A 26,229-nucleotide genomic window follows, 5' to 3' on the forward strand; every position below is an offset into this window, starting at 1 on the left:
AACCACTCATTTGCACCATTGCATCATTGTTATTTTAACTCATTTCCCTGTCTCTGTTTTTCTCCCAAAAGAGCCCTAGTATTTTATTCTACTGTATTTTTGTTTATGCTATTTTCTATTCTTTCTGAAATGCTGTTCCTGCCCAAGCAGCTTGGTGAACTGCTACTTAGCCTTAAAGATTCAGCTCAAATGTCATTTCTCTGTGAAATTTATCTTTCTTCTTTATCACACAATGTTTTGTACTGACTCTATAATATATGAGCAATTACCTGAAAATCACTTATGCATTTGTCTGCATGTCTTATTGTTCATTGAGGGCAGAGGAAACAAAGTCTAGTACAAAGATAGTATAAGCACTTTCTAAATCTTTGATGAATAAAAAGTCTAAAAAAACCACTTAGAATACTGAGATCAGCCACTTTCTGATGTTTATTTGAATGTCTGCTGCAACATACTTAATGCAATTATCTAAACTCATAGTTGAAATACCAATCAATCCCTAAAATTTGCATGGAACCAGAAAAGACACTGAATAGTCAAAGGAAGTTGAAAAAGAAAACTAAAGCTGCTGGCAACACAATTCCAGACTTCAAGCTCTGTTACAAAGCTGTAATCAACAAGACAGTATAGTACTGGCACAAAAACAGACACATGCATCAATGGAAAAGAAGAGAGAACCCAGAAATGGACCTTCAACTCTATGGTCAACTAAATCTTCTACAAAGCAGGAAAGAATATCCAATGGAGAAAAGGACAATCTCTTCAAAATATGGTGTTGGGAAAAATTGTGTAGAATGAAACTGGACCATTTTCTTACATCATACACAAAAATAGACTCAAGATGGTTGAAAGACCTAAATGTGAGACAGGAATCCATCAAAATCCTAGAATATAACAACCTCTTTGACCTCAAGTGCAGCAACTTCTGGCTAGACTCATATCCAAAGGCAAGGGAAACAAAGGCAAAAATGAGCTTGTGGGCCTTCATCAAAATAAAAAGCTTTTCACAGCAAAGGAAACAGACAAAACCAAGAGACAACTGAGAGAATGGGAGAAGACATTTGCAAACAATGTATCAGATAAAGGGATAGTATCCAAGATCTTTCAAGAATTTATCAAACTCAACACCCAAAGGGCAAATAATCCAGTCAAGAAATGGGCAGAAGACATGAACAGACATTTGTCCAAAGAAGACATCCAAATGGCCAACAGACACATGAAAGAAAATGCTCAATATCACTCAGCATCAGGAAAATACAAATCAAAACCACAATGAGATACCACCTCATACCAGTCAGAATGGCTAAAATGAACAAGTCAGGAAATGACAAATGCTGGTGAGGATGTGGAGAAGGGGGAACCCTCCTATAACTGTTGGTGGGAAAGCAAACTGGTGCAGCCACTCTGGAAAAGATTATGAAGGTTCCTCAAAAAATAGAACTACCCTATGACCCAGCAATTGCACTACTAAGTATTTACCCCAAAGACAGAGATGTAGTGAAATGAAGGGCATCTGTACCCCAATGTTTATAGCAGCAATGTCCACAATAGCCAAACTATGGAAAGAGCAGAGATGTCCATCGACAGATGAATTGATAAAGAAGATGTGGTATACACACACACACACACACACACACACACGTGTGCACATGCACACACACACACACACACACACACACACACACACACACCCACTGGAATAATACTCCGCCATCAAAAAAAAAAAAAATGAAAATGTCATTTGCAACGAAATGGATGGAAGTAGAGGATATTATGCTAAGCAAAATAAGTCAATCAGAGAAAGACAATTATCATATGATTTCACTCATATGTGGAATTTAAGAAACAAAACAGAGGAGCATAGAGGAAAGGAGGGAAAAGTAAAACAAGACAGAATCAAAGAGGGAGACAAACCAAAAGAGATTCTTAACCATAGGACACAGGCAGAGGGTTGCTGGAGGGGATGTGGGTGGTGGGGATAGGGAAACTGGGTGATGGGCATTAAGGAGGACACATGATGTAATGAAAACTGGGTGTTCTGTCAAAATGATGAATCACTGAATTTTACCTCTGAAACTAATAATACACTATATGTTAATTAATTGAATGTAAATAAAATAAAATTTTATTTTTAAAAAACCAAACACCAGTTAATCCTACTTGACACAGCTCCTCCCATGGTTGTACAGTTTTGAATAACTGTGTTCATTTCAACAGAAATGTTTCAATTATCTTTTTTGTCCTAACATAACCTTTGGACCACTGAAGTAAGTTTAACTCTTCTACTAACTGAATAGCTTTAAATACATCAAAGCATTGCATATATGCAACTGAAGTCTAATTCTATTCTAATCTGCAATTTCTAAATTAAGATCATTGACCACATTCTGCAAATTCAAACAAAAACATAAAGCAAATTTAACAGGTAAAGAAGGCAGTTACAAATCTATCAATTTGAATAATTTACATACTGTGAAATGAAATGAATATTCCTCTAGCATCTCAACTAGACACTGGGAATTTGGAGTATGGTTCACAGAACACATACCTCTGCTAATATGGAAAAATAAAACTATTTCCATGTTCCTCCATATGCTAAAACTCATTTCAATTACACATCACCCATAGGCAACACTGACCACATCACGTCATTTAGCTTTCAGTTTAAAAAAAAAAAAAAGCGGCTTTTGATGAAAAAGAAAAGTGAAAACACTAAGTCTAAAATTTTTACTACAAGTGTTGAAAACATTATCTTTGGAAGACAAGTTTTTTATGGCTTTTTCCTCATTTTACACCAAAATATCTGGAAAATTTACAAATGATAACTCTTGCTTTTGCCTGCTTTTAAATGATTGAATGGATTTAACCTTCAATGTTTTTTCTTTAATTTTTTATTGTTATGTTAATCACCATACAATACATCATTAGTTTTTGATGTAGTATTCCATGATTCATTGTTTGTTTATAATACCAGTGCTCCATGCAGAGTGTGCTCTTTTTAATACCCATCACCAGGCTAACCCATCCTCCCACCCCCCTCCCTTCTAGAACTTTCAGATTGTTTTTCAGAGTCCATAGTGTCTCATGGTTCATTTCCCCTCCAATCTGCTCCCATTCATTTATCCCCTCTTACAATCTTCCTTTTTTTTTCTTAACATATATTGCATTATTTGTTACAGAGGTACAGATCTGTGATTCAACAGTCTTACACAATTCACAGCGCTCATCATAGCACATACCTTCTCCAATGTCTGTCACCCAGCCACTCCATCCCTCTCACCCCCACCACTCCAGGAACCCTCAGTTTGTTTCCTGAGATTAAGAATTCCTCATATCAGTGAGGTCATATGATACATGTCTTTCTCTAATTGACTTATTTCCCTCAGCATAACACCATCCAGTTCCATCCACATCACTGCAAATGACAAGATTTCATTTTTCTTGATGGCTGCATAATATTCCATTGTGTATATATACCACATCTTCTTTATCCATTCATCTGTCGATGGACATCTTGGCTCTTTCCACAGTTTGACTATTGTGGACAATGCTGCTATAAACATCGGGGCACACGTACCCCTTCGGATCCCTACATTTGTATCTTTGGGGTAAATACCCAGTAGTGCAATTGCTGGATCCTATGGTAGCTCTATTTTCAGCTGTTTGAGGAACCTCCATACTGTTTGCCAGAGTGGTTGCACCAGCTTGCATTCCCACCAACAGTGTAGGAGGGTTCCCCTTTCTCCACATCCCCGCCAACATCTGTCGTTTCCTGACTTGTTAATTTTAGCCATTCTGACTGGTGTGAGGTGGTATCTCATTGAGGTTTTGATTTGGATTTCCCTAATGCCGAGCGATGTTGAGCACTTTTTCATGTGTCTGTTGGCCATTTGGATGTCTTCTTTGGAAAAATGTCACTTCATGTCTTCTGCCCATTTCTTGAGTGGATCATTTATTCTTTGGGTGTTAGTTTGAAGAGTTCTTTATAAATTTTGGACAATAGCCCTTTATCTGATATGTCATTTGCAAATATCTTCTCCCATTCTGTTGGCTGTCTTTTGGTTTTGTGGACTGTTTCTTTTGCTGTGCAAAAGCTTTTCATCTTGATGAAATCCCAATAGTTCATTTTTGCCCTTGCTTTCCTTGCCTTTGGTGAAGTTTCTAGGGAGAAGTTGCTGTGGCTGAGGTCGAAGAGGTTGCTGCCTGTGTTCTCCTTTAGGATTTTGATGGACCCTGTCCCACATTTAGGTCTTTCAACGATTTTGAGTCTATTTTTGTGTGTGGTGTAAGGAAATGGTCCAGTTTCATTCTTTTCCATGTGGCTGTCCAATTTTCCCAACACCATTTGTGGAAGAGACTGTCTTTTTTCCATTGGACATTCTTTTCTGTTTTGTCAAAGATTAGTTGGCCATAGAGTTGAGGGTCCATTTCTGGGCTCTCTATTCTGTTCCACTGAAGTATGTGTCGGTTTTTGTGCCGGTACCATACTGTCTTGATGATGACAGCTTTGTAGACTTGGAAGTCTGGAACTGTGATGCTGCCAGCTTTGCTTTTCTTTTTCAACATTTTCTGGCTATTCAGGGTCTTTTCTGGTTCCATACAAATTTTACGATTATTTGTTCCGGTTCTTTGGAAAAAATGGATGGTATTTTGATGGGGATTGCTTTGAATGTGTAGATTGCTCTAGGTCGCATTGACATCTTCACAATATTTGTTCTTCCAATCCATGAGCATGGAACGTTTTTCCATTTCTTTGTGTCTTCCTCAATTTCTTTCATGAGTATTTTATAGTTTTCTGAGTACAGATCCCTTGCCTCTTTGGTTAGATTCATTCCTAGGTATCTTATGGTTTTGGGTGCAATTGTAAAAGGGATCGACTCCTTAATTTCTCTTTCTTCTGTCTTTTGGTGTATAGGAATATAAAATCTGTGCATTGATTTTATATCCTGCCATTTTACTGAATTCCTGTATGAGTTTTAGCAGTTTTGGGGTGGAGTCTTTTGGGTTTTCCACATAAAGTATGATATCATCTGCAAAGAGTGAGAGTTTGAGTTCTTCCTTGCCGATATGGATGCCTTATTTTGTTGTTGTTGTTGTCTGATTGCTGTGGCTAGGACTTCTAAATCTGTGTTGAATAGCAGTGATATTAGCGGACATACCTGCCATGTTCCTGACCTTAGGGGGAAAGCTCTCAGTTTTTCCCCATTGAGAATGATATTTGCTGTGGGTTTTTCATAGATGGCTTTTATGATATTGAGGTATGTACCCTCTCTCCCTATACTCCAAAGAGTTTTGAGCAAGAAAGGATGCTGTACTTTGTCAAATGCTTTTTCTGCATCTATTAAGAGGATCATATGATTCTTGTTCTTTCTTTTGTTGATGTATTGTATCATTTTGATTGATTTGCAGATGTTGAACCAAACTTGCAGCCCAGGGATAAATCCCACTTGGTCGTGGTGTATAATCCTTTTAATGTACTGTTGGATCCTATTGGCTAGTATTTTGGTCAGAATTTTTGCATCCATGTTCATCAAGGATATTGGTCTGTAATTCTCCTTTTTGATGGGGTCTTTGGTTTTGGGATCAAGGTAATGGTGGTCTCATAAAAGGAGTTTGGAAGTTTTCCTTCCACTTCTATTTTTTGGAACAGTTTCAGAAGAATAGGTATTAATTCTTCTTTAAATGTCAGGTAGAATTCCCCTGGGAAGCCATCTGGCCCTGGGCTTTTGTTTGTTGGGAGATTTTTGATGACTTCTTCAATTTCCTTAGTGGTTATAGGTCTGTTCAGGTTTTCTATTTCTTCCTGGTTCAATTTTGGTAGTTGATACATCTCTAGGAATGCATCTATTTCTTCCAGGTTATCTAATTTGCTGGCATAGAGTTGCTCATAATATGTTCTTATAATTGTTTGTATTTCTTTTGTGTTGGTTGTGATCTCTCCTCTTTCATTCATGATTTTGTTGATTTGGGTCATTTCTTTTTTCTCTTTGATAAGTCTGGCCAGGGCTTTATCAATCTTGTTAATTCTTTCAAAGAATGAGCTCCTAGTTTTGTTGATATATTCTACTGTTCTTTTGGTTTCTATTTCATTGATTTCTGGTCTGATCTTTATTATTTCTCTTCTCCTGCTGGGTTTAGGCTTTATTTGCTGTTCTTTCTCCAGCTCCTTTAGGTGTAGGGTTGGTCGTATATTTGAGACCTTTCTTGTTTCTTGAGAAAGGCTTGTATTGCTATATACTTTCCTTTCAGGACTGCCTTTGCTGCATCCCAAAGATTTTGAACAGTCATGTTTTCATTTTCATTGGTTTCCATGAATTTTTTTAATTCTTCTTTAATTTCCTGGTTGACCTATTCATTCTTTAGTAGGATGCTCTTTAGCCTCCATATATTTGAGTTCTTTCTGACTTTCCTCTTGTGATTGAGTTCTAGTTTCAAAGCATTGTGGTCTGAAAATATGCAGGGAATGATCCCAATCTTTTGGTACCAGTTGAGACCTGATTTGTGACCTAGGATGTGATCTATTCTGGAGAATGTTCCATGGGCACTAGAGAAGAATGTTTATTCTGTTGCTTTGGGATGGAATGTTCTGAATATGTCTGTGAAGTCCATTTGGTCCAGTGTGTCATTTAAAGACTTTATTTCCTTGTTGATCTTTTGCTTAGATGATCTGTTGATTTCAGAGAGGGAGGTGTTAAAGTCCCCCACTATTACTGTATTGTTGTCCATGTTTTTCTTTGCTTTTGTTATTAATTGCCTCAGATAATTGGTTGCTTCCATGTTAGGGCCATAGATATTTACAATTGTTAGATCTTCTTGTTGGATAGACCATTTAATTAGGATGTAGTGTCCTTCCTCATCTCTTATTACAGTCTTTGGTTTAAAATCTAACTTGTCTGATATAAGGATTGCCTCCTCAGCTTTCTTTTGGTGTCCATTAGCATGGTAAATGGTTTTCCACCACCTCACTTTCAATCTGGGTGTGTCTTTGGGTCTAAAATGAGTCTCTTGCAGACATAATATCGATGGGTCTTGTTTTTTAATCCAATCTGATAGCCTGTGTCTTTTGATTGGGGCATTTAGCCCATTTACATTCAGGGTAACTATTGAAAGATATGAATTTAGTGCCATTGTATTGCCTGTAAGGTGACTGTGACTGTATATTGTCTGTGTTCCTTTCTGATCTATGCTGCTTTTAGGCTCTCTTTGCTTAGAGGACCCCTTTCAATATTTCTTGGAGGGCTGATTTCGTGTTTGCAAATTCCTTTAGTTTTTGTTTATCCTGGAAGCTTTTTATATCTCCTTCTATTTTCAATGACAGCCTAGTTGGATATAGTATTCTTGGCTGCATATTTTTCTTGTTTAGTGCTCTGAATATATCATGCCAGTCCTTTCTGGCCTGCCAGTTTTCTGTGGATAGGTCTGTTGCCAATCTAATGTTTCTACCATTGTAGGTCACAGATCTCTTCTCCTAAGCTGCTTTCAAGATTTTCTCTTTGTCTCTGAGACTCGTAAGTTTTACTATTAGATGGCGAGGTATTGACCTATTTTTATTGATTTTGAGAGGGGTTCACTGTGCCTCCTGGATTTTGATGCCTGTTTCCTTCCCCACATTAAGGAAGTTCTCTGCTATAATTTGCTCCAATATACCTTCTGCCCCTCTTTCTCTTTCTTCTTCTTCTGGGATCCCAATTATTCTAATGTTGTTTCATCTTATCTTATCGCTTATCTCTCGAATTCTGCCCTCGTGATCCTGTAGGTTTTTCTCTCGTTTCCTCAGCTTTTTATTTTCCATCATTTTGTCTTCTATATCACTGATTCTCTCTTCTGACTCATTTATCCTAGCAGTTAGTGCCTCCATTTTTTATTGCACTTAATTAATAGCCTTTTTGATTTCGACTTGGTTAGATTTTAGTTCTTTTATTTCTCTGGAAAGGGTTTCTCTAATACTTCCATGCTTTTTTCAAGCCCAACTAGTATCTTTAAAATCATGATTCTGAACTCTAGGTCTGACATTGTACTAATGTCCATATTGAGTAGGTCCCTGGCAGTCAGTATTGCCTCTTATTCTTTTTGTTGCGGTGACTTTTCTGTCTTGTCATTTTGTCCAGAGGAGAATAGATGAATGAGAGAACAAACTGCTAACAGGGTAACAACATCCCCACAAAAATATACTCTAAACAAATCAGAAAAGCCCTGAAACCAGGATAAAAGAAAGGGAAAGAAAGAAAAAAGAAAAAGAAAAAAAGGAAAAGAAAAAGATAAAAACAAACAAAAGAAAAAAAAAACAGAATATGATCAAATATGATCAGGCTGGTGCATAGATCAGTGCCACACACTAGATTTTGGCTGTATTTTGGTCTGTTAGAAGAAAGTGCCTCCCAAAATTTTAAAGAAAGAAAAACTTATATGTGTACAAAAATAAGGGTTGATACAATGAAGGGATGGAATATGACTGTAAAGATGAAAATTATAAAAAAAAACTTTATAAAAGGTAATGATAAGAAGTTGTTTAAAAAAAGAAAGAAGAGGATTTAAAAAGAAAATAAAAGTGGGGGGGGGAGAATGTGATCAGGCAGGAGACCAGAACAAAGCCATACACTAGAGATTTAGGGTATATTTTGATCTGTTAGAAGAAACTGTATCTCCAAATTTTAAAGAGAGAACAACTTTTTTTTTTTTAAAGATTTATTTATTTGAGAGCGAGAATGAGATAGAGAGAGGATGAGAGGGGGGAGGGTCATAGGGAGAAGCAGACTTCCTGCTGAGCAGGGAGCCTGACGCGGGACTCAATCCCAGGACTCCAGGATCATGACCTGAGCCGAAGGCAATCGCCTAACCAACTGAGCCACCCAGGTGCCCTAAAGAAAGAACAACATATATATATGCCAAAAATAAGAGTAACTATTTTGAAGGGATAGAATATGACTCTAAAAATGAAAAATATTTTTTTTTAAAAAAGGGGATTGATAAGATGTTGGTTGAAAAAGGGAAAAAGAAAAATTCAAAAACATAAAAACAGTATAAAAAATTTGAAAGACTAAAGAATCATGGTAAAAAACCATGAATTCTATGTGCAGTATTCCCCTAGTGCTGGAGTTCTGCCATTCTCATTGATTGGTAAACTTGGTCTTGGCTGGCTGTTCTTGCTGATCTTCTGGAGGAGGGGCCTGTTGCCATGGTTCCCAAATGTCTTTGCCGGAGGCAGAATTGCCCCGCCCTTGCCGGGTCTTGGCTAAGTAATCTGCTTGGGTTTGCTCTTAGCAGTTTTCATTCTCTGAAAGCTTTCCCTACAGCTTTGGAGACGAGAGTGAAAATGGCAGTCTCCCTATATCCACCCTGGAGGAGCTGAGAACTCAGGACCCCAATCCTCAGTGAGCCCCAGAGCAAAGCAGTCAATCACTCCCGTCTCCCCCGTCTCCGGCCACACTCTGTGCTCACCCGACCTCCGGCCACACTCCGTGCTCACCCAGCCTGTGACCAAGTGTTTCTATCTCTGGCAGACGACCCTGTGTGCAGTCTCCAAACCCAGCAGATCCCTGGTGTGCGCTTCCGCGCCACTCCTCCCAGGGGAGGAAGGGGAGTCTCCCCGGATCTGCCACTTGTTGGGTCCCTGCTGGAGGAGCAGTGGCCCAACTGTGCCATGGATCATGGTTTATGGCAACCCCGAGCTGAGAGCCCGCGCCTCGGCTCTGTCTCTGCAGCCGGCTTCCCCGCTCCGATACCTGGGAGCTCTGCCGCACTCAGGCACCCCCGGTCTTTCTGTGACCCCGATGGTCCTGAGACCACACTGTCCTGTGAGGGTTCCACCCCCAGCTTAGCCACTGGAGCGACGTCCCTCAGTGGAGCCAACTTCTAAAAGTTTCAATTTTGTGCTCCGCGGCTCTAGCACTTGCCAGAAGCGGCTGACAGAGGCCCCCTCCCCCGCCATCTATCCTCCCAAATATCACCTTGGATTCACTTCTCTGCACATCCTACCTTCCAGAAAGTGGTCGCTTTTCTGTTCAGAGAGTTGTTGCTATTCTTTGCTTCGATCTCCTTTTGAGTTCGTAGGTGTTCAGAATGGTTTGATCCCCATCCAGCTGAATTCCTGAGACCAGATGAAATTCAGGTCTCCTACTCCTCCGCCGTCTTGCTCCACCCCCTAACCTTCAATGTTTTTTAAACAAACAGATCTTTTCTTGAAGTGATTCCAATAAAGAAATTACAGATCCCCAGAACACTTTAACTGTTGGCTCCATTATTTGAAAGCACTTCCATCAAATATCCCCAAAAGCTCGCCCAATTGCATCCTTGGTCTTTGCTCAGATATCACTATGTCAGTCAGACTGACTCTTGACTACTATATTTTAAATTGTTACCCGTCCCACCCTAACCAGGCAGGTCTGGCACCTTTTACCTTGTTCTATTGTTTTCCCATTAGTACTTATCACCTTCTAAATACATATATACCTACAATATATATATTTAATTACTCATTTACTTATTATTATCTTTCTCCTTTTCACCTAAAATGTAAAGCTTCATGAAGCACAGATTTAATTACCTTTATTCACTAATATATCCCCCAAATCTAAATGTTCTAGAATAGAGAATGTGATTATACTAAATATTTCAGAATAAACTAATCTTAATTTATTTTTGGTTGTGTTCATGGAAATCAAGAGCAAAAGTACCAAGTGGTTCTGATACCAAAATAACCCCATAGATGGTCAGTATATCCTTTGCTAAATTTTGTCAAATATCCCTGAATAACTGAGGTGGGTTTTTTTTTTCCCTCTACTTTTGAATTCACCTTAATGAAAAGCCTAGAGTGTTGAACATTTAAATCCCACACTTGTATGTTTACCGAATTGCCTTACTTGGAAACAATGAAAAAAAAATACTTCTGGTGCTAAAATCAGGGTATCTTAGAACTTTAAAATAGATTACTTTTAGTTATTTCAGACATAAAGAATTTTTTAGATAATTGATCACTCCTAAGTACTTAAGTCTGAGTACATGAGTCTACTGTTACATAATAGTGGAACAAGTTATTACTAATTATTGCTTAGTGGTACACGTTCAAACAATAATCAGCATAAGTCTGGGCATGTGTCACATGTACCTTAGCAGGTATAACAAATGATGGGACTAAAACTGATGTAGCATATCCAGATAATTGTACAATGTTGTTTCAGAATACTACCATAACTTTCTTTGGAAACTAAGCCTGCATCTTAAGTTTTGTTTCTCTCAATAGGTAGATAGATGGATGTTAGATAGAGAGAGAGAGAGAGATTATTCACATTTATCTAGTGTGCCAAAGAGGAAAAAAAGACATTCTAAGGAAATAAAGCAACTCTGGAATAATGGTCAATTGGGGCTCATGCACCATAGTACAGTTTGCTATAACTGCAATTCTTAGTGTCAGAAAAATGGCATGAAATGAATACATAAAATTTTCTATAGATACTTCTTCTTCACAGTCCAAAAGAATTTATGTTTCTGTCAAAGTTACAGGCAAGTCTTAAAAAAGAATTATTTTACAACATTATGCAGTATTTTCTGAAAGAACACTCTGATTAAAAAGAAAAAAAGTGTTGGGCGCCTGGGTGGCTCAGATGGTTAAGCGTCTGCCTTCGGCTCAGGTTATGATCCCAGGGTCCTGGGATCAAGCCCCACTCGATCGGGATCCCAGGGTTCCGGGATTGAACCCGCTTGGGTTCCCTGCTCAGTGGGGAGCCTGCTTCTCCCTCTGCCTCTCTCTCTCTCTCTCTCTCTGTTTCTTATGAATAAATAAATAAAATCTTAAAAAATGTGTTAACATTTATGTATTCTGTTAAATTTTGTATAATATCTTAATACACATGTTCTCATTTATTCCCTATAATGATTTCACATGTCAGGTAGACTCAGTGGATCTACATTATCCTTGTGATACAAAATTAAGATGGCAGCAGAGAAGTAAGAACCATAAAAATTTGGCAGGGTTCTTCTTCCTTGTCCTGTGTCAATTTTTACTTTTTATTTTCCGTCAGGAAACCAAAGTCATGTGAATGAATAATTAAACTCGGTTGATTTAATGCTTTTTAAGATCTACAAGTTTGAAGATTTTCTCTATTAAAACTGTTGAATTACCATTTAATGATTCAGAAGTCTCTGATAGAGGTCATGTGTATTGTGACTTTTGTCTATGTCCAAATTCTCCAAAATTATCATAGACAACAAGCAAAATACTTGAGAGCCTATATCCTTCACCCCTGATTACTGAGTTATAGTCTTGGATTTTCTCTATATTACTATAAGAAAGTGCTTGGGGCTTCTAATATGTAATGCAGTTGTGCTAATGAACCATCCACTGCTCTCTACACAATTCAGTTTTACATAATGTTGACAGCCCAAATGACAAGAATGATTATTTTTTTTAAGAACAGAAACATGTAAACACAACACACACCAAACAAAAGAAGATCACTAAATATGAAGACCTCAGAAATAAAAGGGCAAGCTATATTCTATGGTACGCTTACATGTCATGTTTTTATGTTGACATTTTCAATTGTACACAAGTTTTAAAAAAGCAAGATTTGATGCTAGCACATTTTTTAAAATGAGCTTAGGAAAGAATGAAAAAATTAAGGGGAGCAGTTAGAATATTTCTTTCCTGTATATAATCCACATCAATTGTGATTGAGGAGACTATTTTTAGTGTTTATATGAGTATATGTTATACCCTTGCTCATAAGACATAATAAGGTACAAGATTCACAAAGGGTCACACTATTTCACATTATAGAATGTTTCAGATAATTTCCAATGTTATATCATATCTCATCATCTTACAAAAAATTCTCCATTTCCAAATGATGTTCTCATGAAGGGATTTTTTTTTAAAGATTTTATTTATTTATTTGACAGAGAGAAAGAGAGAGGGAACACAAGCAGGGGGAGTGGGAGAGGGAGAAGAGGCTTCCCGCCGAGCAGGGAGCCCGATGCGGTGCTTTATCCCAGGACCCTGGGATCATGACCTGAGCAGAAGGTAGACACCCAATGACTGAGCCACCCAGGTGCCCCAAGGGATTTGTTTTTTAACAGTAGATACAATCAGTTACCTCTGGAGGAAGTAAAAATAAGAATGCTTTATTAAGGAAATTACTCTCAATTTTAATGTAAATCCAAAAAATTCAAAATAGATATTTAAAGCGTAAGATTTCTAAAGTGAAGTAAGGCAAATTTATGTATCTTGGAAGTCATATATCTGAGTAACAATGTATATATCTGGCTTGCATGACTTCATAGAATATATATTATATGTGATTGATGAAAGAAAAAGAAATAATAAAACAAGAAAATAAATCTTGATTCTGTAAACTTTTAAACATATTAAATTTAAGATGTGCAGAAATATTGTCCAAAACATATTTGTATTCTACACTGCACATTCAGTTACCTACAGAAATAAATTACGTATGGTTTGTGATCTGATTTATAAGCTTGCCAGCAGAGTTCAGAGGCAATGTATCAGAAACAAAAAGACTGCCATGTCTTAAATAAGAAAATGACATTAAAGAATTAGCCCACTCTTCCAGTGTTGTAAAAATCATACATATCAAAACCAAAATAAGTTCATATAAAGCTTTATAGAGTAGCACTGGAAATTAAAGAAAATAAACATCTTAAAAATATGGTCGTACATATCTGTATGTTTAAGCTTTCAAATTTGAAAGGGTATTAGATTCATGACTTGTGCCTAGTAATGACGCTCTTGAAATGTTGTTGTCGAAGGGGCAGTTCAGTTTAAATAAATATGAAGTCACTTTAGATATACCCTGTTAGGAATGTGAACCAAACCAAACATCTTATAGACATCAAAATACTTTATGTAGAGATCTGTATTAACTATTCTTTCAACTATAGAATTTGGAATACAATTATATATTCTCACTTTTTTAGCAATTTAGAATTCTGCAAAAGAGTGAAGCTTCCACATCTAGCAGCAGTGATGTAATATTCAGTGGGAAAAAGGAAAAGAGAAAGAAGGAGTCATAAACTGAGATTATTTTCTGATTGTTATCTTCCAATTCAACAATTTAGTCAAGATTCAACATTAGAAGTGAAAAATATTCTAATAATTGTGCCACAATGTACTCAAAATGTAATTTCTTTGAAGCTGATGCTTTTTTAAGTGAATACTGTACTTCTACCTTATATTGAAAAATATGTTGTTGGTAATGTTGGTTACATCAGCCTGGAAGGCTATTCTAAGGGTCATTTTATTCCACCTGTGGCTTCCAGTGAGAAAAGTATATATTCTGGATAAACAAACTATTGCCCATTCTATTCCTAATTTCTAATGAAGCAATTTTGTAAATAAACTTGATTTCTTCTACAGCAACACCTAGGGTCTCTGTCAAAGTATATAAACGAGTCAAATTTCTACATTATGTCAAAATAAAGTTTTTCTATAGAGAAATTATATTGTGTTTTCATGTTAAAGAAGTGAACTAAATTTGTTTATTGGCTATCTATTATGTGTATAGCATACAATGCAAATATATATTTGAAGAATCTTAAGGCCTCATACATTAAGATCAACAAAAATGCTCCATTTGTGAGAACTCACTACCAACCACTTTGACTATTGAACTATATTATAACTTCCTGAAGGTCAGGTCTTCATTTGAAATTCTTCACGGTGCTTATAGCACAAGCATATAACAGGTGCTCAGTATATGCATGCTGACTTGCATTAAATGTCAACACCTAACCTTCAAGAAAAAGCCATCATTTTTTCCCATCAAGGGAAAGAGCAAATGTGACAAGATGATATGTCAATAACAAATTGTGAAAAAGAGGAGATTGTGTAAAAGGACTTTACACTTATCTCTACTTATCACATAATGAATTTGGAGATCTGTTTCTGATCTTGGATAATGTGTCAAAATTTACCTCACAAGTCATCATCTCCTATCAATAGGGCTTGGATATTATGACTTTGAAAATGTAAATATTTCTGCACTGTCATGATTACAGAAAAAAAAAAAGGTTTTGGGGACGTTTACCTGAATCTTCTTAGAACAGATTAACTAAAAATATTTCAGGAATCTTACTGGAAATACCATTATATAATGAGGATTTTTGCTATTACAAAATTATTTTATTTAAATTAAATTACTTATATTGTTATTAAGAGATCCTACAGTTATCACGGTGTGTTTTCTTCCAGCAAGGGCCCCATTTCTTTGCTGTCCCTCAAAGTGACACTTCTAGAAAGAACTCTCTGCACACACTGTCTTCATTTCCCCATCTAACCTTTCCTTTTAACTCTTTCCCTAGAGGTTTCCATGCAATCTACTTTACTTAAATGGCTCTAAAGGTGGCCAAGACTCTAGCACTTCATAGTCCTTTACCCTGGAACACTTTCTCTGAAATATCTGCATCACTCTCTCCCTCATTTTCCCTACCGCACCTTTTCCGTGTAAGGGCTACCCTGACCACTATGTTTAAAATTTTATCTCTTCCCTGCATTGTCTACCAGCTTTCCCTGCTTTACTTTCCTTCATAAACTTATAACCACATAGTATATTTTATATTTCACTTTATTTATCTGTCAGGCCAAGCATAATAAGTTTCATTCACAAATCCTATCATCTCCTAACAGTTCCTTGCAAAAAGAAGTCAATAAACTGAACTCTGAGCTTGCCAAATTCCTTTCTTATCCTTATATTATCCACTCCTTAGGAGCATCCTCTCGTGACATACAATTTATCATGTCTCTTTTGACAAGCACTTCATGGGATCCTATCATTCCACATTCTTTAGGTTTCCACCTGCTCCATTAGTCTGTAATTTGTAATGCAATTTGCTGGCTCCTTCTCCCATTGTAAAATACTTGGGACCAGGGCCCTGAGACTTAGTCATGGGCCACCTTCTTTACTGAGTAACCCCAGTGATCTCATCAAGTCCTCAGGCTTTAAAAATCATCCATATTCTGTTGTGTCCCAAGTCTATAACTGCGATCCTAATTTTTCCCTTGAACTTCAGACTTGTGTAAAATTCTGATGTGAACTATATGTTAAAATCATTTCTCTATGTCCTAGTTACTACAAAAACAGATTAAAAAATGAGAAGAACATAATATTTATCTTTAAAGTTGCAAGTGCAGAGCAAGACTTGATAAAATAGGTGGCATTTGTAATTACCTCTATAAAAAGGCTATAAACGGGATAAGTATCCTTCTTGGAGGAAGCACAGTTTATTAAGTTGTTGTCCCTCTACTCTCACCTCCCTGTGGGACAGGGAAGGCATTTGTCATTGTTATTTCCAGAGTTGGGGGCCCTGAAAGAATTGCTCCTGCAGTCTGAAAGGGAGGTTTATCAAACACCAGGCAAAACCTGGCAACACAGATGAGGCCTTTTGGGAAGCTGACAGAAAGAAGGGTGAGAGTTGGGTGGAGAGGCTCTAAAGAGAGGGAAAGAAAACACCAAAAGGGACTAATGAGATACCTGAGAATCTGAAGAAATATGATGGAGCATTGTCCCAGGAGGGCTTTCTTGGGCCATTAAGAGGGAAAATATCTCTGAATGTTACAAGATTCATACCTCTGATGGAGTACCAGGGAGGATGCCTCACCTGATGATCTGCCATTTCTTAAATACAGAGCAGAGGAAAGGGTGTTGGGAGCACACACTGCCTACACTAAGAACACCCAAACAGCAGAAGTTGTCAATGTAGCACACCCACATAGTATGAATCCATGGGCAGACATCAAAAACTACTGAATGCCATTGTCAGGAGGAAAATCCTCCACGACAGGAGAAACTCAGGCAGCATGCTGGACACCACATAGCAGTACACCAAAGCAAAGACTAAAACAGGTTTCTTATTGTCCATGCCTAAGTACTGCCTGTTTTCCAATGCTACCCAAGGTATCCAAGTTATCTTCTCAACATCTCCACTTGAGGTCAAATAAGCATCTCAAACTCAATATATCTAAATTAGAACTTTAGCATCCCTTCTACAAGTATGTTATTCCTCTATTCTTCAATACATCGCATCAAATGGCACCATCACTCACCAAGTTGCTCAAACATTTAAGAGTCACTTAAATCCCGATTGAATTCTCTATTGTCCTCACTCCCCCCAGAAGCCCAATCCAGTTGTAAATCTTCTGCTTCTAAAATACATCTTGATTTTTTTTCTTCATTTTTGCTCTAATTATACTAGCTAGGTCCCCATAGTCTCCCCTAGACCCTTGAATACCCTCTTCTACTTCTACTGAATACTCCTACAAATTGTTCTTTACTCAGTACCCAGACCATTCTTTTTCCAAACTACATGTCACTACCATGCTTAGCTTCTCATTAAATTTGAAATTAATTTGGACTCTTCGCCCATGCCTTACAAAGAGTGGAAATTCTGGTCTCCATCTATTCTCCTCCCTCATCTCACATGAAGTAAATTTACCATCACTAAACTTTAACCACATTGACATATCTTTCTCCTTAAACATGGGAAACTGCAACAGCAAGGCCTTGACACTTAACATTTGCTAATCTCAGAAAGCCACTCCTCTAGATGATCCTCTGGTTAGCTAACCTCATCTTTCATTAATCAGCCAAGGTTTATTTCTCATATGACTACACTGCATTATCTGATCCAAAATAGGTTCTCCCCACTCTGGCACATGATGCTATTTTAATATTCACATTTCTTTTTTCAGTTTTTGAAACTATTTCTTTTATTAGTAATTTCAGAAACTCTGTCCTTAGAATATCAGCTCCATGCAAGCAGAAACCTTGCCTATCTTGGGCACCAATCTATCTTGGAACTGCAGAATAATATAGAGTCCAATTTAAACAAACTTCTTAAAATTAGATTAAACAGAAATTTTAACATCAATTTCTGTTTAAAAGAGAAAATTTAGCTCTTCTACTTCAGTCAGAAAAAAAGAAAGTGTCTCCATCTGAGCATTCTGAGACACCAATGTGAGGCCCTTTAGTGGAAAAGTTAACAGAACGTGGATTTAGAACTCATTACTATTTATAAAATAATTTTGTCCGTTTGATTATCATGCATTATCACTCAAATTACAAAATAGAAAACACAATGAAGTAATCAATGAATAATTTCATTATAGTATTAAGAGAATTTTCAGTTATAAGTAATAGTAATAGAAATAAAAGAAAACATTTCCATATGACAACTCCAGAATTTCACAACTAAATTGGAAAGTTTTTTTTTTTAAGATTTTATTATTTATTTTTTTTAAGATATTCATTTGAGAGAGTGAGCATAAACAGGAGAGAGAGGCAGAGGGAGAGGGAGAAGCAAACTCCCCGCTGATTTGGGAGCCCAATGTGGGGCTCCAACCCAGGACCCAGAGATCATGACCTGAGCCAAAGGCAGATGCTTAACCATCTGAGCCACCCAAGTGCGCTGGAAAGTTTTTTCTTTCTTTGATTCTATCCTCTTTCTTATATAGTTATTGGCTTAGAAGCAACTACTTTTAGGTGCAATGGAAAAAATAATTCTGTGTTCCAAAATTGTATACATAGAATATGGAAAACAAATTTTTAATAATAAAACAATGCTCATCTTACTTGATGGCTGAAGTAATGAACTAGATATTAATATACACTTAACACATCTTAAATAAAAAACTAAATAGAGTCTCCTCTAACATTTTGTTGTTCCTATTATGGAATCACTAAGGAAAAATATCAACCATTTTTACCTAGTAAGCAGATTGTTTTAATGCTCTGAAAGGGATTTATTTAAATTGAACTAATTGTTCTTGATAAAGGGAACATTTTTATTGATATGGAAATGTTTTAATTAAAACATTGAAATTCCATAGAAAATTCATATTATTGGGTACACAACCTTCTTTTAAATACATTTCATTACTTTTTACCAAGAAAACTAGAAAACCATTATCTAATTTTCTTTGATTTTATTGTTGCTTTTAACCAGTAAACTATTTTCCTCTGAATATTAGCCAGTTTGGAACATTGACTATTATGGGTTCCATTAGAATATGGCCTGAGCTTTAAATACTTCCAGCTAAAAGTTTAGTGAAATAGCTATACTTTACATAAAATTCAAATGTTTGTAAAACATTTTGTATAAAATATGAACATTTTCATCAATCTATGACAGGTTTGTTTTGTTTTGTTTTCCTTTCCAACCAACAAGGGAAAAAAATCAACCTCTAATCCAGGACAGCACAGAGGAATGCTAGAAGTAAAGTCCTTGAGTTAAGTTCAGTTTGTCTAACACTGATATGTGATCTGGAATATGTCAACTCATCTGTTTTCATTACAATCCCTATGTGAAAAACATGCATAACTAGCATGATATACTTAAAGATGCTAAGTAGATAAAAAAATTAACATGGAAATATGTCTATTTCAATTTTATAGTCAAATGTTCCCTTAGGTACTGTTTCTACTTTAATTAAAACTCTTTCATAAATCTAAAGAAGATTCCCTAGTGATACCTATAACCCAACATCATCTTATGGCTTTACTTATTTCAAAATGCTGAAAGAGCCAAAACTATACTTTTGCCTTATGGTTGATATTTCATTTAAAAACTCAATGACACTGGGGCACCTGGGTGGCTTAGTTGGTTAAGTGTCCGAATTTTGATTTTGTCTCAGGGCATGATCTCGGGGTCTTGAGATGGAGCCCCACATCAGGCTCCATGCTCAACAGGGAGTCTGCTTAAGATTCTCTCTCTCCCTCTTCCTCTGCACCTCTCCTCCCACATGTGCTCCCTCCTCAAATAAATCTTTCTTTTTTTTTTTTTAAAGATTTTATTTATTTATTTGACAGAGACAGTGAGAGCAGGAACACAAGCAGGGGGAGTGGGAGAGGGAGAAGCAGGCCTCCCGCGGAGCAGGGAGCCCAATGTGGGACTTGATCCCAGGACCCTGAGACCATGACCTGAGCCAAAGGCAGACACTTAACGACTGAGCCACCCAGGCGCCCACAAATAAATCTTTCTTAAAAAATTAAAAATAAAAATCCAATGCCACCTACTAAAAAAAATTGCACGATCAAATAAAGCACAAATAAAACATACTGGAGATAATATAGACTTCAATAAATGATTAGTAAGTATTTTGGATTAACGACTAACAAATCACATTAAAGTACAGCAAAAGGGAGTAGTTCTATACCATCTAGAAGTTACCAAATTTATTCAAGAAATTACAAGGCAACATTATGTTTTAAAATACACACCACAAATTCTACCATGACTCTCCAAAGGCGTTCGTAATAGTTAAAAATCTAAACAGTTTATGCAGAAGAATTAAACTGGACCATTTCCTTACACCACACACAAAACTAGACTCAGGATGGTTGAAAGACCTATATGTGAGACAGGAGTCCATCAAAACCCTAAAGGAGAACACAGGCAGCAACCTCTTCAACCTCAGCCGCAGCAACTTCTTCCTAGAAACATCGCCAAAGGCAAGGGAAGCAAGGGCAAAAATGAACTATTGGGATTTCATCAAGATGAAAACCCTTTGCACAGCAAAAGAAACAGTCCACAAAACCAAAAGACAACCAACAGAATGGGAGAAAATATTTGCAAATGACATATCAGATAAAGGGCTAGTATCCAAAACCTATAAAGAACTTATCAAATTCAACACCCAAAGAACAAATAATCCAATCAAGAAATGGGCAGAAGACATGAACAGACATTTTTCCAAAAAAGACATCCAAATGGCCAACAGACACATGAAAAAGTGCTCAACATCACTTGGCATCAGGGAAATCCAAATCAAAACCTCAATGAGATATCACCTCACACCCGTCAGAATGGCTAAAATTAACAAGCCAGGAAAGGACAGATGTTGCTGGGGATGTGGAGAAAGGGGAACGCTCCTACACTGTTGGTGGGAATGCAAGCTGGTGCAACCACTCTGGCAAACAGTATGGAGGTTCCTCAAACAGTTGAAAATAGAGCTACCATAGGATCCAGCAATTGCACTCCTGGGTATTTACCCCAAAGATACAAATGTAGGGATCCGAAGGGGTACGTGCACCCCAATGTTTATAGCAGCAATGTCCACAAAAGCCAAACTGGAAAGAGCCAAGATGTTCATCAACAGATGAATGGATAAAGAAGAAGCGGTATATATACACAATGGAATATTATGCAGCCATCAAAAGGAATGAGAGCTTGCCATTTGCAACGATGTGAATGGAAATGGAGGGTGTTATGCTGAGTGAAATAAGTCAATCAGAGAAAGACAAGTATCATATGACCTCACTGATATGAGGAATTCTTAATCTCGGGAAACAAACTGAGGGTTGCTGGAGTGGTGGGAGGGTGGGAGGGATGGGGTGGCTGGGTGATAGACATTGGGAAGGGTATGTGCTACGGTGAGCACTATGAATTGTGCAAGTCTGTTGAATCACAGATCTGTACCTCTGTAACAAATAATGCAATATATGTTAAAAAAAAAAAAAAGAAGAAAATAGCAGGAGGGGAAGAATGAAGGGGGGAAATCGGAGGGGGAGACAAACCATGAGAGACGATGGACTCTGAAAAACAAACTGAGGGTTCTAGAGGGGAGGGGCGTGGGGGGATGGGTTAGCCTGGTGATGGGTATTAAAGAGGGCACGTTCTGCGTGGAGCACTGGGTGTTATACACAGACAATGAATCATGGAACACTACATCAAAAACTAATGATATAATGTATAGTGATTAACATAACAATAAAAAATAAAGAAAAAAAGAAATTGACAGTAAATATATATATATAGAGAGAGAGGTTCATCTCTCTAGGCAGCTCAAAGCAATTTGGATGATTTTATTTTGTATTAGACTATATAACCCAAAACTTACATTCCCATCGCTGCATGAAACAAAAGCCTATTAGACTTGTGTTTTGAGACACAAATCTAGCACCCGGCCAATGGAAAAGGAAGGAAAGACTGTCTCTAAATTGGCTGTCATTTGGGCCTATCCAATCACAGCGCCCGGTAACAGCTAGCGGCCCTTCGATACTGCGTGCTACTTCCATAGTCCCCAGCCTAACATTTCCCCTCCTATATTGTACATACTGCCTTTGATGCAGGACAAGAAATGCCACCTTATAAATCAGATACAATTTTCCATGCTATTATTTTCACTAACTCCTGATTCACCTAAAAGGAAACTACTGCCTAAAATTGTGTTTTTTGCTTTGTATTGTACTTTGTCTCTTGATAAATTCTAAAATAGCTATTTGCTAAAATGCTAAAGAGATTCTGAGGTTACAGCTGTGTGGAAGATGTAGTTTATCACTTCTTAACTAACTTGAGTTTTAAAACCATGAATCACTTTGTAAACATCAGGTATTCTTAAGAAAGTCTGGGAATAAAAAAGAAAGGAAGACAGGGATTTAGACATGGGCTGCCATCTTTGCTTTTTTGGAGTTTTCACTGGAAATATTCGGGTTGGAAAAGAAGCTCCCAGAAATTTTGTTTGAATTCCAGGTGAAAGCAGAAGACAATTCTAGGAAGCGGCTAGAGACTCAGAAGAAGATAGTCAAGTGCAACACTTTTTTCTTCTTTTAATAAGTTACACAAGTTAATTAAGGGCAATTAACCTAACAGTAGGTTCTGAGGCCTGCAGGGCTTTGTTTTTATGCCAAGGTTTATGTGGGACTCTGAGAGCTGCAAGTTCTTGGAACAGAATACCATAAACCTGATCTTACCTAATTGGTGACAAAATACAATTAACTATGGAAACAAAAATAGTAGTACTTTTCCCTTCTGTTTATCTTTGCCTTTAAAATACGATATTCATGTATTTCATAGGAAGTACTACATATTATTTAAAAAAATGTCATTCAGTTATATTTATCTTCCAAAAAAATTGCTAAGGAAGACTGCAGAAACTGCAGTTAGCTCCGTGAAATGCACCCCCTTTTCTTCTCTTTAATGAGGCCACAGCTCTGTTATCCCTTTGCATCTCCATGGCTGTTTCTCCTTTGTTCTTTATGATCCCATATTTCCCCGTTCTCTAGTGTTGTTTGGAATCATCACTGTGTTTTTGAAGGTAGACTTTCTGTGAAAAACTGTAGCTACTTCAAAAGTCTCTGCATCTGCTTTATGTAGAGAATGAGGTTTAGTGTCAAACCAACTGTTTTCTTGTGTTGCAGGAATCATCATCCACATGGACAGTAAAGTCATCCAAGGTATTTATTTGAATCATAATGCAGAGAAAATTTGTGAGTTGGAAAGTTAAGTCCTAAGTGAGGTTCTAGGAGCATGACCTAGATACTGCATTAGAAGAGGAAAGAAAATAGGCAGCTGATAGTAAAACAACAACAACAACAACAACAACATTGATATTTTCCTGTATTTTGGAATTGATAGGGAAAAATAGATGTAATTACCTGCACATATTTCAAATGGACTTTTGTCAAGTTTTGATTTTAACAGCTGGTTTAGTTCTATCTATATTTGTGATATCTGATTGCTACAGATTTAGAATTTATACAGCTAAAGTTATGTTCATGTTCTACAGTAGAGACACTTTTTATTCAATAGTATTGGGACCCATAAATAAGTTAATTAAAAATTTAAAGCAGGGTATCAAACACTCTGTAAAAGGATAAATAAATTATGTAAATGCTTTATCTTAAGATATGTAGATACATATTCATTCACCAATATACTGATATAAACCCAATAATTTTTCTTTGGATGTCTAAGAAGTGCAATTGCAATTAATTCCTTATGTCTTTTATATTCATGCTGCCTAATTTCTTACAATTCAAATTTCTTTAAAGTTGAATAAGAATTAAAGAAACCTATTAATCTCAGTTTTTAAATTCTTCTATTTTTCTATTATTATTTCTACTACTTTTAATTATTTTCTATTGTTGTCTTCCCATATTTAAAGATGTCTTATCCATACCTAATTTATAGGAATTTTTAGTGATTTATCCTTATCAAGTTTTCCCAAAGCACTCAAATGATTTTCATACAATCAACTTTCATTGTTTATTCCTTGATATTTGATCAACTTACATATATACTTATTCAAACTAATTCCCTAACCTACGGCCTGGGAATTTGTTTTACAAGGCTATATTTACACCATCACTGAATTCTTCTGAAACTACACAAAAGTATTTTCTGCTTGTTGGTGTGGCTTATATGTATGTATGAAAAGAGTTATAACTTATTATGGGTTTAGTGATTTCTTATTGTCATTTTCTTAAAGTCCAACTTATAAGAACTAATTTCAATAATAATTTTGACTGTTTACATTACCATTTTTTCCTTTTTCAGAAGGAATTCAAATATTTCAGTCATTTGAAGTTTTCCTTTATTTTAGCTTGTAAGGAATCTGACTAGAAAAATAAAAGGCAAAAGAAAACAAAACTACACACCCTATAGTGATAAAATGAGATAGAAATCAAATTTCCTGATAGTCTTTAAATTTGCACTGTAACAGTAGGACATTTCTGCCTTCTTCTACCATATTTCCTAACCAACCAATAGTAAGGCATTGCTGTGAGGCAAAAGTTATTTATTCAAGCATTTCCTCACTGCATGGATATTCGTTTGGAAACTATACTGATTTAAAATAGATATTACCAAAAAATTAAAATAAAATAAATTACATTTTATATTAAAAACAGCATTCTCAATGTTTAATATATAATTTGTTTACTGAATTATCAGATTTATATTTAATTTGTTGATGAAACCGCATCTCAATCCATGTCAGACTTACTACCTATACACTTGGTTTCCTTTGAAAATTAAAACCCTGACCTAGAAAACAAGCACACTGTTCAGGGATACCATCGTGTAAGTTTAGTTGTTAGCCACCTGCTGTTCTCAATAAATCAGTCTGCAAACTACTGATCCATGTTACAGCATTTTCGCCTATTTGTTGGAAACAATTGCCTACAAACCAATCATTTTTCCACTGAGTTTGTTCAGATGAAGATATCCTACTTCCTTTACATGTAATTTCTATTTATAGATTTTTTAGAGCAAAGTGAATATCAGTAAATGTAATATTATAATAATTATGAATTGAAAATGATCTATTACTAGGCTGTTAAGTACTGTTACATTTTATAATATATTAAGAGAGTTGTTTAAAATTCATTGCTTAAACCATATTATTCCTTATAGCTACAATGACAGAGGCCTATTACAATCAGTATATTGTAAAATAATTTCAATAGTTTTACATTATTTCATTTGCTTTGTCCTTATTCTCAAACATTATTAACTAGCTTAGGTAATTAGTTAACCTTAAGTAGTCCATGAATTGGTGGATTAAATTAAAAATAATTTATGAATACAATTATTATCAATCAATAAGTCCCCATTTTGTCCATTTTGCTAAAAAATACATATAAATTTAGCTTTGTGTTCCTTTTCTACTCTGTTGAATGTTTTGTCTATTTAACATGTTTCCAGAGCAAGCTACTCATGAAGAAATATGACTAATAAACAAGTTACAGCAAACATGGAATTCTTTAAAACGACATGCTTCTTTAAAATTGATTTTTAAGTTCCACCTCACTCTCTCAAGGCATCTGACACTTTTATCAGTAATACAGTGGGAAGGATGCCTGGGTGGCTCAGTCAGTTTAGCATCTGCCTTCAGCTCAGGTCATGTTCCCAGGGTCCTGGGATGGAGTCTCTCATCAGGCTCCCTGCTCAGCTGGCAGCCTGCTTCCCCCTCTGCCTGCCACTCCCCCCTGCTTGTGCCATCTCTCTGACAAATAAATAAAATCTTTAAAAAAATAATACAATGGGATAAAACTAACCCATTAAGGAAATGAGTATAAGGTAATTAATAGACGAACAAGATAAACCATCCAGTCTTGAGTTGGAGCCTCCTGGTACCGGCTTGTAAGAACTAATTCTGCACGTCTTCATAACTCATGTTCAATGACAGCATATTAGTAGCTTGGTTTGCCATGGAATTGAAATATGTCACATTTAGGACTTTTTTTCCCCCTTTCTTTTGGAAGAGGGAGTTCAGCAGCACATCACTGAAAACATCTACTAGAAAATATTCTGGATCTATTGCATTATACAGACAAAATTATGTACCACAGTGTGGAGCCACCACAAATTTAGCTTGGATATATATTTTTTAAAGATTTGTCCATTTATTTTAGAGAGAGAGAGCATGAGCAGGGGAGGGGGGGAAGGGCAGAGGGGGAGAGAGAATCCCAAGCAGACTCCCCATAGAGTGCAGAGCCC

The 26,229-nt window shown here is 36.5% G+C and overlaps 1 protein-coding gene and 1 long non-coding RNA gene across 5 annotated transcripts in view; one reads left to right on the forward strand and one right to left on the reverse strand.

Annotated features, from left to right (window-relative positions):
- The window catches only part of LOC113911807, a 64,438-nt gene extending 41,254 nt beyond the window's left edge, over positions 1 to 23,184 (forward strand). The window contains exon 4 of the long non-coding RNA XR_003516601.1: positions 23,148 to 23,184. This is a non-coding gene — a long non-coding RNA (uncharacterized LOC113911807). The remainder of the gene's footprint in view (positions 1 to 23,147) is intronic.
- Positions 1 to 26,229, reverse strand: part of CSMD3 (CUB and Sushi multiple domains 3) — a 1,160,406-nt gene that overhangs the window by 779,010 nt on the left and 355,167 nt on the right. The gene's annotated exons all lie outside the window — the stretch shown is intronic.

This window comes from Zalophus californianus, chromosome 4, assembly GCF_009762305.2.
Source record: "Zalophus californianus isolate mZalCal1 chromosome 4, mZalCal1.pri.v2, whole genome shotgun sequence".
In the NCBI taxonomy this organism is placed as follows: Eukaryota; Metazoa; Chordata; class Mammalia; order Carnivora; family Otariidae; genus Zalophus; species Zalophus californianus.